This window comes from Astatotilapia calliptera, chromosome 8 (genome assembly GCF_964374335.1).
Source record: "Astatotilapia calliptera chromosome 8, fAstCal68.1, whole genome shotgun sequence".
NCBI lineage: Eukaryota > Metazoa > Chordata > Actinopteri > Cichliformes > Cichlidae > Astatotilapia > Astatotilapia calliptera.
Window position 1 is genome coordinate 3,241,577 of NC_137429.1, and position 16,921 is coordinate 3,258,497.

The following is a 16,921-nucleotide window of genomic DNA, read 5'->3' on the forward strand; positions in this document are numbered from 1 at the left end:
TTTAAAAAACAAATCAGCTGTTTCTGACAATAAGAAGAGATTAGATTTAGATTAGGTTTAGAAGTAGTCACTGTAACACTGGTTCATCTTTACTGGCTTTTACTGCCGTGCACCACTTTTACATACAAAGGTAAACACACTGAACCAACTGACCAGAAAGCATGTGGCCAATCAGGCCAGACAGCTTCTATTCAATGCACTGTGCACTTTACCCACACACAGTTATCTCTTTCCATCTATGGATTAAGAGCGGGCCCATTTAAACAAACAAAGGAGGGGGAGATTTTCCATTTAACTTCACATCTCCGTTTGGCCTTGTGTTTTAGTGGAGTTTAAGATCAAGGATCAGGAGGTTGAGATCCTCAGGCTAAAAACAGAAATTTGATTAAGAAGAAACTCCTAAAAATAAGAAGTGTGTAACTGGAAACTGGAGTCTAAAAATTTTTGCCTCAGTTGCTCCTGAGACAGACAAAATGATCTCAGTAGCTGGCCGTCTGTTAACTGCTAGGCTATACTGGAAGACATAAAACAATGCAGTATCCAAAATTTCTCCAGGGGATTCATGTGTAGATAAAAATATTTTCATTTATGTTTAAATGGATAAACATGAGATTTTTCTTGATGTAAAACCCTTTTTGGGACCGTGTAGTGGGACCTCTAGTCCTCTGAAATGTATCCTTACATTTTGCATTATGTCACAGCTGTTGGTGATTTGTCTGGTATTTGATTCAGACTGATTGTATATTTTTCATTCCGAATGAAGTGGAGATGATCCACACTGATTTGTTTTTAACAAAATGCTTTAAGAATAAAGTCAAATGATCCTTTTACTTGAAGACAGGAGCAAAGTGTCTCGGTTGTCTTAAGAGCTTGAAAAAAGAGAACACCTGGACTCGGTGGTCCTGAGGGGTCGCTGACCTACTGCTGATCACATGACTCATATGAGCCAAGGTGTAAAAAAGGGATGGGTTATTTTCATCACAGGGGGTTAAGGGTGAAACCACCGTGGGACTTTACCACACCCTATCATGTGACCTATTGGCTCATCTGGGGCAAGGTGACCCTCAGGACAACCTTCAAAGGGGACAACCCTCACTAGGGGACTACCTGGGACTCTCCACCTTTTGTTTTGAATTGAACTGTGGATGCGAGGCAAAACATCTTTACAAGCTCAACGAAGTCCAGTTGCTTTCTTTTCTCAAGCTCTTAAGACTTCCATGACCTGGATGACTGAGAATCTACACAGACTAAGCACCTCGGTTGCTTTCCAGGGCGATATTTTGAAATCTCTGTTTGTCAAACACTTCATTCAGCTCTCTTACAGCCTTTGTGCTGTGCTCTGCCCTTTTGTGTCACACCTTTGTAGCATTAGCTCATTTGTCATTCCAGTATTTATTCCACCTGAGCAGCACTCTGCAAATATCAAGCTTTTAAACTGTTTTTGTGTTTTCCAGCACAATTCTTCTGTAAGATTTTCCTGTTTGTTGCTCATTTTTAGTTCCTGTTAGATTTTCTCATGCGTGGAAGTGACCCGTTTATGGACACTGCCCTTCGCCTGCCTCTTGTTTGGATTATCGGCCTTACTGACTGACTTTTTTTGTTACTGTACTAAAAGGCTCAAATGCTTTCTCCACAAAGTATTTTCAGTGACCCAGATTTAGGTGAATTATGGCTCAGTGGCCTGAAAGAGCTTTACAGCCACAGTAAAGCAGATTTGGTCGGTGAAACGTCTCCACACGTGAAGACAAACCTTCTGATGTCATTGTTCTCTGCATGGCCGTGGTTTAACTGTTTGATCAGTTCCCTGATGCATGGAGGACATGTCTGTGTGTGTGTGTAGTGTGAGTGAGGTCCCCACAGACTTCAGTGTTTGCAGTCCACATCCATGGTAACGTGTGTGGAAACACAGCAGCTGCTCAGCCTGGCATGAGATACCAGGTGTGTGGTGGGGCATGTTATCTCAGCAGAAGTCCCCTCTGTGACTTATCCTGAGGAGAGGCTCAATGGTTCAGTTTTAGCATAATGGTTTTATGGTTTTCATAAAAAGAGTCCACCCCACAAAGGTTTTGTTATCAGGAAGTGTGCCCGACAGTTTGTGATCTTCCCAAAATAAAAGAAGATACTAATTAATGCAGTCACATCATAATGCACATAGAAATATGCCTTTTACATTACACGGGGTCATCTGATCAGCTGCTACTGTAATATAGAAATGCAGAAAGATAAGCAAAGAGGCAAAAACGATCACAAAGACAGTGACACACGTGATTACCACAGTGATACACAACAACCAAAAAGAGACAAATGAAACACCAAGACACAAAAAAGTAACACCGACGGTTACTATGGCCACAGTGGCATAAAAGGTGACAAAAAGTGTAAAACAATCACAAAAAGACCCCAAATGACCACAAACAAACACAATCTCAAAAGAATGACAGACACAGTTCCCACAGTGATATAAAAACACAAGTAAAACACTCAAACTGTTGAAATTGAAACTATCTGAAACTATCAGACTCACCATAGTGACACAAAGTAACCACAAAGAAACAAAACAATCCCTTAATGACAACATATATAAAAATAGAGGTTACAAATTAACGATACAAAACAAACAAAGAGACACAATCACCAAGACATGGAAAACAGCTGAAAATAGATCCAGTCACCAGTCAATTACAGGGCCAGTGCACAGAGTCAGACACCCACACATCCACACCCACAGCTGTATTAGCATCACCGTTTAAACGTGCATGTCTTTGGACTGTGGGGTGAAACAGGGGGACACACACAGGTTGCTAATCACTACACGTGCTGCCACAAAACTAAACACAAAAGCCTTTTAAACTGTGTTGACTGAATGCAGTCTGTGCACAGGAGTATACACACATGATAACAAATACTAATAAATATTACACAAAATGTTGCTTTTACATGAACTTAAACAAAAGTTTGATTCATTTGTGGAATGCAAAGTCATGGTTAAGATGATCAGGGAGCTTTGAGAACCTTTCAAGTATGCCAGGCATTTGAGTGCAGTGGAGGCCATGGGGTCGGTTTTCTCCAAGAGCTCCACCAGCTTCTTTCCTCAGGAGCAGCCTCACCCCTATTTTTGATTTAGGAAAAGTTTCACATGGCCCCAAAGTGCAGTCTCAGCACTCCTCTGGGCTTTCTGGGAATTCCCTGAGGTGCTGCAAAGATGAGTCTTGAGTTATTTTACTACAACAAAGTTTCTCTGTGTGTAGGACGTTTTCATTAGCAGGGATTCGATGTTTAATATCCAAACAGAAACAAAATATGCGTTCAGTTTTTGGATTAGGGGCCCAAAGGACCAAAAAACAAACCAGCAGTAAAACTGGTGTGCACATTTTTTGTTTGGGTTTATTTTATTGGGAGTTTCTTAATTTAACAGCTGACAAGTGTTCAGTGAAATTAAATAGGGTTAAAGGATAAAAGCCTCAAACTTTAGACATCGTTTTGACTTTTTAGAAACTGCTTTGACACAAACAACACGCAGCTTTGCAGTGGCTGCAGGCTTTCTGCAGGATTAGCTTTATCACAGATAATCCCAGTGAAAGCCTGGGTGCACAAAAGGTCTGGGAGTATTTCTAACAACTTGTTGCACATTCACCCGCGCGGTGGGAAATATTTTCCAGGCACACAACAACAACGATAAAAGTGCGAGAAATGTGATAAGACATAAAACAACCACAGACTAACTTCTAAGTGATAGCAAGGAGACGTAAAATAGGCATAAAAAAGCACAAAAACCCACAAAGAAGAATAAAATCAGCACAAGTTGAGTCTCAGAACAAGAACTAAGAGACTTAAAACGAAGGTAAAGGGATCAAAACAAGCACATGTCTTGAGTTTATGAACTTTTAGTTTGGTTTTCTGTAATTATCTTCTGGTATCTTCTTAGATTACGCTGTCTTTAGCTCCATGTTTTTCTTTTCCTCCATTCCTGGTCATAGTTTTTGATATATTTATCTTTATGTATTTTTCTTTTTGTTTACGGTTCACTTCCATTCTCCCATGCCAGCTCCTTTGTTTTGGGTTCTTTTGTGTCTGTGTTTTCCTGTTGAGTTATCACGTTTCACTTCCTGTATTATTTTGTCAGTTGTCTTTTGTGCCTTGTGTTTGGTTTTCTTCGGCGTCTCTGTTGTTCCCCACAGCTGCGATCACTTTCTTTTGTAGCTCCGTGTGAATAACAAGCTTAAGTTTTCCCATTTCTTTGCCAGTGCATTAGTTAACACTGCCTGTAATGTTTCTGGTTGTTCTGTGTTCCTGCTTCTATGGTTCCTCCTGGATTTTGTCATCTGCTGGATTCTGGATTCTGAAACTCAGACTGGCAGCAAAGTGTTGATTATCATTTCTGTCATGCTGTCTGACCTCAGATATGAGGCATGCATATTTTCCTCTCCTACGGGTTGGTGGTGCAGAATAGGTTTATTTGGTAATGCACCTCTAATAGGGCAGCACTGCATGACTGAGGAAACAGTTTCTTGCTGCTGGTGTGTTAACAGTCTGGGCAAACAGGGAAGAGTGGCACTGATAACTCCCGCTGTTTTGTGAGTCCGCGACGATGAGCTCAGTCTAACAGGTAGCATGGAGGTGTTTTGGTGCTCAGGTGTCCTTCCTCAAGGTCCTGATGGCTGACTCACAGCACCAGCTTTGTCCTGAGCGCACAAAGACCACACTGTTCACTCACTCGTGGAGCCGCTGCTTCCATAAAATCACAAGGAAGTGAACAGTGAATGGCCAGAAGTGGCAGAAAAATATTTGTGTGTGCGAGTCAGTTTACCAGGAAAACAAATAAAGTGTTGAATTGCATTTAAGCGTATTTTTGAATAAGAAATCAGTGTAAATTATTGCTGTTGGTGATGGAAAAAACTACATCACAGCACAAACTGGTTGTTGACCTAATCCGATTACATCATCTTTATTGCACATTATCTTTCATTTATGACAAAACTATCTGAAAATGTCTGATAATCAGGATCCAGAATGGAAGTGTACAAATTGCAGTCATGACTACTAACATGTAACAGGCAGTTTAGGGTCATCTGTTATCTGAAATGTAAGCAAGGCTTGGTTTGCAGCACACAGTCCAGTCCAGTGTCTTTTCTTGGGTAGCTTGTATCCATGGCAACATTATTGTTTCTAAGTTATTTTAGAGGTTACTTCTGTGCAGATCAGAAAAGCATGTAAGCTTAACATTTTCCCAAATATTAGAGTTTCAAAGACCTAAACTAGCGTTGACAAGTCCATCCATCCTCCTGCTGCTCTTCATCCCATGAGGGCAACAGGGCAGAGACATCATTTCTCCAGTGCCTTGTGGATCTACCCTGGGCACTCCTTGCAGTAGAACATGCCTGAAACACCTCATCTATCAGGTGTCTGTGTGTTATGTTAGGCAGTAACTTAAAAAAGGTGATCTATGGAAAATATGATTGTAAAAACTGTCTTTGAAATCTGTAAATCAGCTGAAACAATCACATTTGCTTATATTGTTTATCCCCTCACACCACACAAACACACACCACACTGCACTTATGTTGTCTGAACTTTGTAGCACAATGAGGGGTTTTTCCCTCAGAGGACGAGGCAGTAACAAAGTAAATAAGAGCGAGGCGGCGGAGGAAGTGTCTAATTAAGCCCAAATGAGGAAGGAGCTCCTCCAGGTGAAAAGAGCTTTTCAGAAATGCAGTCAGAAGATAAACCTCAAGCATAATGAGCTGTTTTTGCTGCTACAGTTTCAGCAGGTGCACATCAGCTGCATCAACCCGGGTGATCGTATAATTTCATTATTGAAAACTTTGAACATGTGCAGTGCATACATGAGGAAGAGGAGTTTATATGTGTGGTAGAGGGTTGTGCACACTGTGTGTTACAATATAACAAGTGCTTTTTCCAAAAAGAGTCAGCTGCCGTAGTCACATTTATTTTATTACACTGCTGTGCTTTAAAGTGTGTTTACTGTATGCTTTTTGGACAATTGCAGCAGCTAAAAGTAAAAAAAACCCAAACCTTATTAATCTTATTCTGGGCCTTTGTGTAGCCCTTTCATTCATCCCCTGTATCCAACTTTAGATTTTGGCTTTTGGCTCATACTCTGACCTCAATATTTTAAACTTTGACCATTTGTAGCAGTTATGCCACTGTAAAACAAATGTATACGTAATCCTTTTAAAGCTTTCGGTATTTTACAATCTATTTCTTTTAAGAGAATATAAGACTGGTGTGTTCTGTGAAAGCCAATAGAGCCACATTAGTGGTGTGAGTTAATTTTTCTATTATGAGCAATCAAATGTTATCAGAAATCACTGTTTTGGTGCATTGACCCTTTAAGTTAGATTTCCTATAAATCACAGTCAAAATCCATTAGTAAAACAAGAAATTAACATCAGGACATGACATCATGTCCTGGTCCAGAGCATCACACAGTCAGTTCAGTGCCAGTCTGATCAGGGAAATCCAGAATCCTGCCTTTTATGAATTAGTTAGAAGAAGAATTTTACTCATTATGACCTCCAATTTTTTGTTTTTTTATTGTTCTATTTTTCTATCGTGTTATTGTAACATTTGTAACCAGGGTTATACATGTTTAATATGAACATACACCACTGTAGCACAATATAAATGCTAAAAAAGCTTCTTTGAAAAGTCTGTAGTTTTCTTTCCCAGGTGAACTTAAATAGTGTCGATGCTCATTCTTTGAATCTGACAGATTGGACTGAACTTCCAACCAGACTGTGGTATAACTCTGTGTTTTCACCTCAGGTGCACCAGCTGGTAAATCATTCGCTGCCGCTGAGGTCACATGAAGGTCAGTGATGGTTGAGCAAAAGCAAACTGAATTCTTTTAGTGTTTGTCAGGGAAGCACAGGAACACCGACCAACCAGGTGCCTTAAATATTAACACTTGGGCCACCAGCACAGTTCACTGTCGCTAAAGGAGACGGCTATTAGCTCTGCACGTTTCAGCTGGTAGAGATGCCTTTCTTGATGCAACTATCTCGATAGGAACAGCAGTGAAAATGCTCATGAAAGACAGGCTTGGTTTAATCTTTTTTTATTATAGTGTTAACATAACAGTGTATTTGAACGCTGACGTGAGGCCACCAGGTGATGTCCTGCTCGGTTTGGTTTAGTGAGAGGGGCTGGAAGGCAGCAGAGCGGTGGGAGATATTTTGAAGGGACAGAGGTGCTTTGACTGGAGCTGTGAAGTGGCAGAGTATGGGTCTGGCTGCCAAGTACACCGAGCCGAGTCTATCAGTCATTCCTGGAACAAATGAAGGACAAAGTCAAATTACTTTTATGTTACATATTGACTATGTCTGGAAGGAAGCTGACCTTAGTGTTGGTGTTTTGCATCATTACAGACATTATTTAATGTTGACAGAGAATTGCCTCATTGCTTTTATTACCAGTGACAGTTTAGCTGACGCAATTTATCAGACTGCATCTAAAACTGATTTTCATCATCTTAATATTACATATAATGGACTCTGGAGACTCTGATCAAGCTGTCCTTTTAAATGTATTAACTTTAACTTTTATTGCAGTCTAATTTTTTTTTTTAAATTTAGTTTTATGTATTTGAAGTTGTTAATTAACTTTTGTGTCTACAAAGGTTGGTAAAAAAAAGCCTTTATGTTTCAGGCCTGCTCCAGGTGGAATAAGTTCCCTTTAAAATACGTGTTTCTTGTCATTTTTAATAATACGCTCACTCAAACAAATCCCAAAGATGCTTAGTGCTGCAACTTTTGCCTGTGTGCGAGTATCAGCTCTGGTAAACTGAATTTTGGTAAATGCTTGTTAGGGTGTTTGAATTGGTTATCTGCTAATGCACCCCTTGGAAAGTGTGCCTCACCTCATGACGCTGCCTTTCACACTGTGTACACAGTCCATTACTGTACGTCACATCCATGCCATAAAGTGGCATTTATGGATATTAAAGGCTCAGCTGCAGCATCGTTTCTTGTTTGCCTCAGTTTATTTCCAGGCTCAATAACAAGCTGTGTTTGTGTTTGACTGATTGGACAGACTGCTCCGTCTCTCACATACCTGGTCTGCCAGTAGCTCACAGTCTGTTTCACTCCTGCCGTAGATGTTCTCACATTGTCGAATATTGTTATGTTTTATGCACCACTTTTTAATAAAAGAAGGAAAGACCAAACATGTCGAGTTGAGAGGGTAAATGATTCCATTACTCTTTAAGTAATCCTTGAAAACAGGTCTCACCCCTGGATGCTCCACAGGTGTTAAGAACTAGCTCTTAACCAGTCCTTAAGTGGTATTTATGCTCTGTCTGAATTGCATGTTGCATGCACCACAACAGTGATTTAATATTCAAGAGCTGCATTTCTGCTTCTAGTCCTTTTTTCCCCACCAAACAAGAAGGAGACTAAAATGATTAGATTAGATTAGATAGAACTTTATTAATCCCTCGGGTGGGTTCCTCTGGGAAATTCGATAAATGCAAACTCGAGCTATAAATAGAATGATTTTAAAACTGATTCAATTTTCAAAAATCCACAAAAAATAACAAACAGTTTAAATGAGCAAAAATGGGAATGAAAAAACAGACACATTGAAGAAATACACAGAGTAAGGAAGGATGATATAAATATAGTATATAAGTGTATCCATTCAACATGAGAGCAGGCAGGCAAGGATTAAGGAGGGAAACAGACAAGGACAGGAAGTAAAACAACAAAGCTAACCAATTACCAAAATAAATCTCCCATTGTGCCAAACCACTGTCCATGTGGACTGAACACGTAACACAGCATTTGTCTTTGTATTTTGAACGTTAAACTGTTCTTCTGTCGTGAACCGAGGTTTGTGCAAGGGCCGGACCCAAAAGCGGACTCAATACACTCACTGAGAATTAGGTACAAGACTTTATTTACAGAAAGAATGGGAACAAAACAAGGATAAACAAGAGCGAAGCAGGAGCTGGTGGGAACGGGCACAGCTTATAGGGAAGGCGTCCCGAGAGGCTGCGATCGGGTCCACGGGAGCTCTGCAACAGGGCCAGACTGAGGAGTAACTGGAAAGTAACTGGGTGATGGTTTCCTTAATGAGAGCTGATGACGGAGGTGGAACGAGAAAGCCAGCACTGGAGGAAGCGAACAACAGGCGGTGAATCAAAGGTGAGATGGTGCAGAGACCTGTACACCAGGAAGCAGAGCTGCAGACAAAGACAGGGCGAGGGCAGGCGTGGCCGAGTTACCCCAGTAAGTGACTGAACGAACTGGTGATGAGTAGCAGGCAGCGCTGGCTTAAATAGTCCTCCAGTAATTGACAGCAGATGGGGCTCAGGTGTGATGCAGGAGGCGCCACCTTCAGACAGACACCTTCAGCTGTATAAATTTTGTCTCCAAGGGTTCCGCCCTTGCATGGGATTCTGCATGGGTTTTCTCCCATTTAGGTTAATCTGTGCTTCTAAACTGGTTTTAGGTATGACTGTGAGTGTATATGTTTATTGATACTAGGGTATCTATGTGAATGTTTGGTTTCTCTACCAAATTAAGCTCTCTAACCTGCTGGTGTATTTAAATAAAAACTGTGTTAGTATTACAAACTGCTGAAATCAATTATAAATACAAACTGCCCCCAATCAGCTGATGGGCTCTCGTCTCATTCCATTTTTTGGATTCAAATTTAATTCAAATGAAGAACTACACGTCCTCTTGTGAGCCTGCAAACCTTGCATAAAATGTAAGTTCTGTTTTTAGTAATAACAAGTTGAGGTCAGCGCTTTATCATTTGACTCTTTCCAGAACATGTTCTCCTGTCCTGTCTTATCTGTTCAGCAGCTTCGACATTTTGAACAGAATTCTTATTACACCTTCCATCATATGGATGTGATAACCTCTGGTGAAAACACACGTGTGTTAGGCGGGACCTTTCAGCCTAAAATAGATCCACAGCGCAGCCTTGCATCACCGCCTCAGGACAGTTAGAGGTTATCAGGCCACAGCAGTTGGCTCGGTTATAAATCACAGCCGACAGCATCAAGTGGCCTGAGCTGGTTTAATAAAGACAAGTGAAATATGAGCATGGGGGAAGGTAGTCGAGATCTGTGGGGATACAGTCAGTGGGAAGCAGGAAGAGGATCAAATAAAGCATTTAACCTCTAATTATGTAAAAGCATTGAAAATGTGGTAAAATGTGCCTTTGAACTGTTGTTTTTATTGTACTAAATATGAAAAACTATACGGTTTAATAAATCATGATTCTTGGGTCTTGAGTGTATCCAGTGTGACTTTTTTCAGATCAGTGATGTAGGGAAGAGGATTTACAGTCCAGGTGCTGCCTGCTGTTACTAACACCTCGATATCAACACTGTATTATTTCCAGCCTGGGTGAAACTCTGGATCTCTAGAAACTTCTGACCACAGTCTGTATATAAATGAGAGACTTACCCAACTGATCAGTAATAATTTAGACCAGGGGTGGGCAATCTCAGTCCACGAGGGCCGGTGTCCCTGCAGGTTTTAGATGTGTCCTTGAACCAACACAGCAGATTTAAATGGCTAAATTAGCTCCTGCAGTTCTCCAGAGGCCTGGTAACGAACTAATCATGTGATTCAGGTGTGTTGACCCAAGGTGAGATCTAAAACCTGCAGGACACCGGCCCTCGGGGCCTGGAATTGCCCACCCCTGCTCTAGATGATATACTCTTATGTACTATCGTTTAAACATCTATCATCTAAATTATGATAATTATGATAATACATTTACTTTAGCAGTTTTTGAAAGTTAATTTTATTTCTTTGTTTTCATGACTAACACGATCCACCTGATACTAACCTATGAATCCCCACAGGGGGCATACAGGACGATAAAAGTTCCTTCCACAAAATCTGAGGGATGAATAACAAAAAATATGAAAAAGAAAACAGAAATTTACACAGTTAGTTTTTCATAACCTCAAGCACCATAGACAGATTCCTCCTACAGTGTGGGGACTGAAAGCAAACAAAATTATTCATTTATTTTTAATTTCTTTATATTTCTTCCACCTTGCGACCCTTGCATTTGTAGGTTGTAGGGTTTGTGTATGTATTTCTCTTCACTTTCCTCCTTTCTCTGCCTGTCGTTTGCAAACGTTAACCTGTATCTGTGCACCCAGCAGCTCTCCCTCACACACCACACAATCACGTTTATTTCGTTTAGTGTTTACAGCAGTATGGTTTTCTCTTTTTTCTATGTGTAAGTTCAGTAACAAAAATCTGTATTCACTCATTTGCCTGCTTTCCAGTGTGTTAAGGTCTAAATCAATGGCTTGCCAGCCTTCTGCAAGCCAGTCAGTCTCTGCTATGCTCTTTTTTCATTTGTGGCTTTCAGACTCACCAGCCTCCCAAGCCTCATCCTAACCTCCATCTTCATTTTCACCACCACCAACACCTAAACTCTGGGAGATCCTGCTCCACTTTCTAGCATTGCTGGATCTCAGCTCTGCTGTGATGCATCATCTAATTCTCAACACTGCATAGATTTTATTTAAACTCTCCGTCTGAACAAATCATGTTCATGTTCTCCAAATGATCTTTCCTGCTAGAAATAAAACTGGCTATTTTTAGTATTTTTTTAAGTATATATATATATATATATATATATATATATATATATATATATATTAGGGGTGCAACGATATTCGTATCGATATTGAACCGTTCGATACAGTGCTTTCGGTTCGGTACGCATATGTATCGAACAATACAACATTTGTAATTTATTTTATCAACTTTCCTTCTGACGATGCTGTCTGTGTTGAGCGCTCAGTGAATCTGTGTTCGACTACTCCGCCTAGGCTGCACTGTCGAGCGCAGATCCACTGAGTGCTCAACACAGACAGCATAGTCAGAAGGAAGAGCGCAGGGCAAGCTAGCAAGACAGAAGTTAAGCTCTCCAGATCTGGCGTTTGGAATTATTTTGGTTTTCATGTGACGTATGACCCTGAAGGTAAGCGCGTCATGGACACAGTATGTTGGATGTGCCGCGCAATGCTCAATCACATGGGTGGGAGCTAGTGTGTTAGCGCAGTTAGCTCGTTAACGTGTTGGCCGTCTAGCCCCATGCACGGGGCGATCGGCGGTAGCTCGTTAACGGAGATTTGCCGTGTTGTGGCGTTAAGGTCATTTCAACGAGATTAACCTGAAAGCACTAGTGGGAACACAACGAATATGACTGCACATTTACGCCGACATCATCCTAGTGCAAAGACAAAAACAACAAGCATGCTACTAACTTTAGCCGAGTCATTTAGACAGCTGTTAGCACATGATTCTCCTTATGCTGCTGAGAATATAGCCCAGAAGAAGCGGATAGTATAGCTTTTATTTTGGAAAGAGACATTTCTCTGTAATAAACTCTCTTTTCCAAAGATGAGTGATTCCTCAATCAGATACAGGGCTTGCAATATCGCTAGCCCGACGTCCTGGGACGTCATATTGCAGCCACAGAAATTCTTTTGTCCATGAAACCATGAAGCTGCACTTTCTTTTTGCCTTATAGTCTGATTTGTCATAACTTCTCCGTTTTGTGGTAAGCTTTTCTTTGGCTGTCACTTCTTCACCCTGACCTGTCTTATTTGGCTCAGCAGAACTAAAATATACATCCTGCTGCTTTTACACACGGACTCACATAAGCTCAGCAATTCTCTGCGCGATCAACCTCTCACATGTTTAAGCTTGCTGCGGGAGATTTCACTTGTCATGTTTGCATAGTAAGCTAACGATTAATAAGACGATGTCAGAGGAATTGGTGCACAAATTATCCTCACTCACAGATCAGTGCTGTCGCTCTCTATACACAGTTCGCGTGATTGCAAAGTGAAAGCAAAAAAACAAGCGCAAATTCAAACGCGATTTCAATATGTCACATATTGACAGTGGCTCACCGATGCCAATGACATAATTACCCAGCTACATTTCTGAAAGAATGCAAAAGCATTGACATATATTTTTCTTCCTCGTTGAAAACACACTAGCTCCCACCCATGTGATTGAGCATTGCACGGCACATCCAACATACTGTTTTACTTTAGTCCATGACTCGCTTACCTTCAGGGTCATACGTCACATGAAAACCAAAATAATTCCAAACGCCAGATCTGAATGGGGGAGGTCCATGTTGCAAGGAGAGCTTAACTTCTGTCTTGCTAGCTTGCCCTGCGCTCTTCCTTCTGACTATGCTGTCTGTGTTGAGCGCTCAGTGGATCTGCGCTCGACAGTGCAGCCTAGGCGGAGTAGTCGAACGCAGATTCACTGAGCGCTCAACACAGACAGCATCGTCAGAAGGAAAGTTGATAAAATAAATTACAAATGTTGTATTGTTCGATACATATGCGTACCGAACCGAAAGCACTGTATCGAACGGTTCAATATCGATACGAATATCGTTGCACCCCTAGTAAATATGTTTATCTCTTGTGATTTTAAGTCAAGTGTCGTATTGATGGAAATGTCAGAGGGAAAAATGAATGTGGGGACAGATCAGCAGGAAATTGGGAGCAGCGTGATCATCCCTGGGTCTGATATGAATCGTATCTAATCAGGAAGTGCACTCACATGTTTCTGTCAGAGGAACACAGCCTTTAAATGGCTGAGGGTTATGGAACCATAGCAGCACTGGTTATGCTTTCCTTTTAATGCATGAAGTTAAATATACAAATATTTAAGTATGGAAGGAAAGTCTTCTAAGAAAATAAACAAAAAAAGTAAGGCCAGTTAAAAATGCAAAGCTGTGTCTCGTGGGAAAGTAAATTTGCACAATAAACATTAACACTTGAAGCAAAGCGTTTGTTTTGTCAGTTTAACAGCCAAAAACAAAAGCACATGTAGTTTTAATGATAACCATATCTAATCTGTGCTTTCAGAGACGGCATGTGCAACACAGTCAGCAGGTCTGCCTTTGAAAGGCTCCGAGGTGTATCAGGAGAGCTGGCATTTGGCACCTAAATAACTGAGATGACTCACATGTGCTGGACTGTACTGAGTAAACAGACACCATGTGAGGCTGTTTGACATTGTCAACATCACACTGTTTTAGATTTCTGTGAACTTTCTCTGCACCTCCTTGAATCCTTCCAGATTTAATATTTAGAGGCTACTGGCTGATTGAAATATGTCACTCTGCTTTGTTTTTTTCTAAACAGAGAGTCATCTGATGGAATATAACTGAAACCAGAACCAATCATGTCTCTCCTTTGATGACCTTGATGAGTTCAGACTCCTCTGATGAAGCCAGCCGTCTGACGCTGGATCAATCAATCGGTTTGCAACAGTTGATGAACATGACTGAATTTGGCTCCTGCGGTTATGTCTCTCATGTAACATCCACACAGCATGATAACAACTACATTCTCATGTTACTGGACAGCCAGTGGCTGCACTTTTATTCAAACACATATGTTATTTGTATTGTTGCGATGGAAAAAAGTCAAACTTCAAGTAGAGGACATGTCCAACTGGCCATTTTATTCATCTTTTTTTCTTAGAAACTGTGTGTACATATGAGCAATTCATGTAATTAACATTACAAGATCATTTTATTTGCTATACATTAGAAACTATCTGTGCTAGCAGACTGTAATCCCACATAGTAAAGGCAGTAAAGTCCACTTTCTCTTGCTTAAACTCGGTTAGACACGCTTTCCCCTGAAAACCTTTCTTTCATGTTTAATTGTGTTTCTGTGTCAATATTTAAACTGAATTTGCATAAGCTGTTGTAAACTGAAGACTTCCTTCAAACGAGGCATCAACTTCACACTGAAGTGACTGTAGTTAGTTACAGATTTCACTAGTTTGTTGACATCCATTGTAATTAGGACTGTCAAATCAAACTCTTCAGGCTTGATGCTAAATTGTACAGAGCTTGCAGCAAAAGGAAGAAAACATACTCATTAAGATGCCATCACTCTAACAAGTCAGTGCTGATGTTCCATACTCATATAACCCCCTATTCTGTGAATATATTGTAGATAGTTCTGGCACATTGTTCACATCATTAAATCTCACTGTTATTGTTACTGAACTTTGACCGTTGCATCAATGTAGCAGTTCTTCACACTAGTGGAATGTGGTGACTTTCATAGAAAGACAAGCAAAGACGATGACAAAATGACAATAAAATGTAGAAACTTTAAATCAAAAATCTATCCATCAATTTTCTAGCATGTATCTGAATTTCATCCAGGTGAACACCAAGGTGATCTCAGGCCATCCGGGAGATCTCCAGTATATCCTATCCTGGCGACTTTTCCTTCCAGGACATGCCTGGAACACCTCACCTAGGAGAAGTCCAAGAAGCATCCTGGTCAAATGGAAAATGATCTCAGCTGGCTTCTTTTGATGTTAAGGAGTAGTGGATCTACTCCAGGGGTCCCCAATCCCAGTCCACAAGGGCCGATGTCCCTGCAGGTTTTAGATGTGTCTCTCCACGTTGGTTGAGTGTGGAGTAAGTGCATATGAGAGCATGAGGGTGGGAATGGATGTTTGTATATGTGTGTGCCTGTATTTCTGTGTCTATATGTCAGGTTGGGTGTCAGGCGCCACCTCTCTGGGGACATCTTAGGCCCTCCAAGGTTTGGAGGCCTATCTCCCCCTACCACCACTTCCCCTGCCAGTGGCGGACTCCCTCAGACATCGGTGCGTTGGTGGTTCTTTGTGTCCGGGGATGGGCGTCCAGGTACACACCGGCTCACTCCTTGGCGGCTGCTTATCGGGGCCTGGAGCCTGGGGCTCGCTCGGGCCACTTCGGAGGTGGGGTGCCCCCGGCCTCTCGGCCTGGGGCTCGGTCACTCAGGCACGGCTGGCTGCCGGCGGAGCTCACGGGCACGTCACTGCAACTCCCCCTGGCTTCTGCTCCGCGGCTGCTGAGTGAGCCCTCATCTGGGACTCTCCTCAGCTCTTTCTGGGACAGTGGCGCGGCTGCCCCTCTGTTGGTCTTCCTTGCTCTCTTGTGTTCTGGGGGCCTCTGGATGTCTGGAGTTTTGATCTCCTCCATACCTGCTTCATGCCCTGGAGGACGGGGCTGTGGCCCCCCCACACCCTCTAGCAGATTATTACATGAAGGAACCTTTTAAAAAAACAAAAAACAAGCGCGTCCATGCTCACAGGTGTACACACGGGTGATCACACCCACAAACTACACCCTTTTTGGCTCCTACCTCAAAGCACACTGTGTTCTGTTGATCTTATGTGCTGCACAATAATGTTTAATATTTAGTATTTACTGTCATATTCCCATATATCATTGTGATGTTGTTTATTCTATTACTCTTGTTCTCTTCTGCTTGTTTTCTTTTTTCTTTCTCAGCAGGTGACCCAGGTGATTGATATATGCAATTTTTTCTTCTTCTTTTTTTTCTGCCCGTTCTGTTGGTTTTTGTCTTTTGCCTCTTCTCAGCTGTTTCTATTTCCCTCTTTCTTTCTCCCCTTCTTTCCCCCAGTCAAGTCTGTCCTGTATTCAGTAAGTGAAAATAAAATGAACAATAAAAGGTGAATCAAATGGACCATTACGGCAAGGCTGGGATGGTCAATTTGGTAAAGTAAATCCGTTGGGCATCTTTCTTTGCCTTCAGACAACAATTCTGATGGCAAAAGAGCCGAACGGGACAGGCAAAAAAAAAGAAAAAAAAAAAGTTTTTAGATGTGTCCTTGATCCATCACAGCTGATTTAAATGGATAAATTACAGTCTCAACATGTCTTGAAGTTCTCCAGAGGCCTGGTAATGAGCTAATCATATGATTCAGGTGCGTTGACCCAGGGTGAGAGTTAAAACCTGCAGGGACACCGGCCCTCATGGACTGGGATTGGGGACCCCTGATCTACTCGGATCCCTCCCAAATGACTAAACTCCTCACCCTATAGCTAAGGGAGAGCCACCCTTCAGAGGAAG

The 16,921-nt window shown here is 41.5% G+C and overlaps 2 long non-coding RNA genes across 2 annotated transcripts; one reads left to right on the plus strand and one right to left on the minus strand.

Annotated features, from left to right (window-relative positions):
• Positions 1–7,062: 7,062 nt before the first annotated feature.
• LOC145430262 (uncharacterized) lies at positions 7,063–9,263 on the minus strand. The gene is made up of 2 exons (XR_013910724.1): positions 7,880–9,263; positions 7,063–7,288 (listed from the first exon to the last, which is right to left on the minus strand). It is a non-coding gene; the product is annotated as an uncharacterized LOC145430262 (long non-coding RNA).
• A 3,853-nt stretch (positions 9,264–13,116) lies between these two features.
• Positions 13,117–15,174, plus strand: LOC145430261 (uncharacterized). The gene is made up of 2 exons (XR_013910723.1): positions 13,117–14,031; positions 14,177–15,174. It is a non-coding gene; the product is annotated as an uncharacterized LOC145430261 (long non-coding RNA).
• The last annotated feature ends 1,747 nt before the right edge of the window (positions 15,175–16,921 follow it).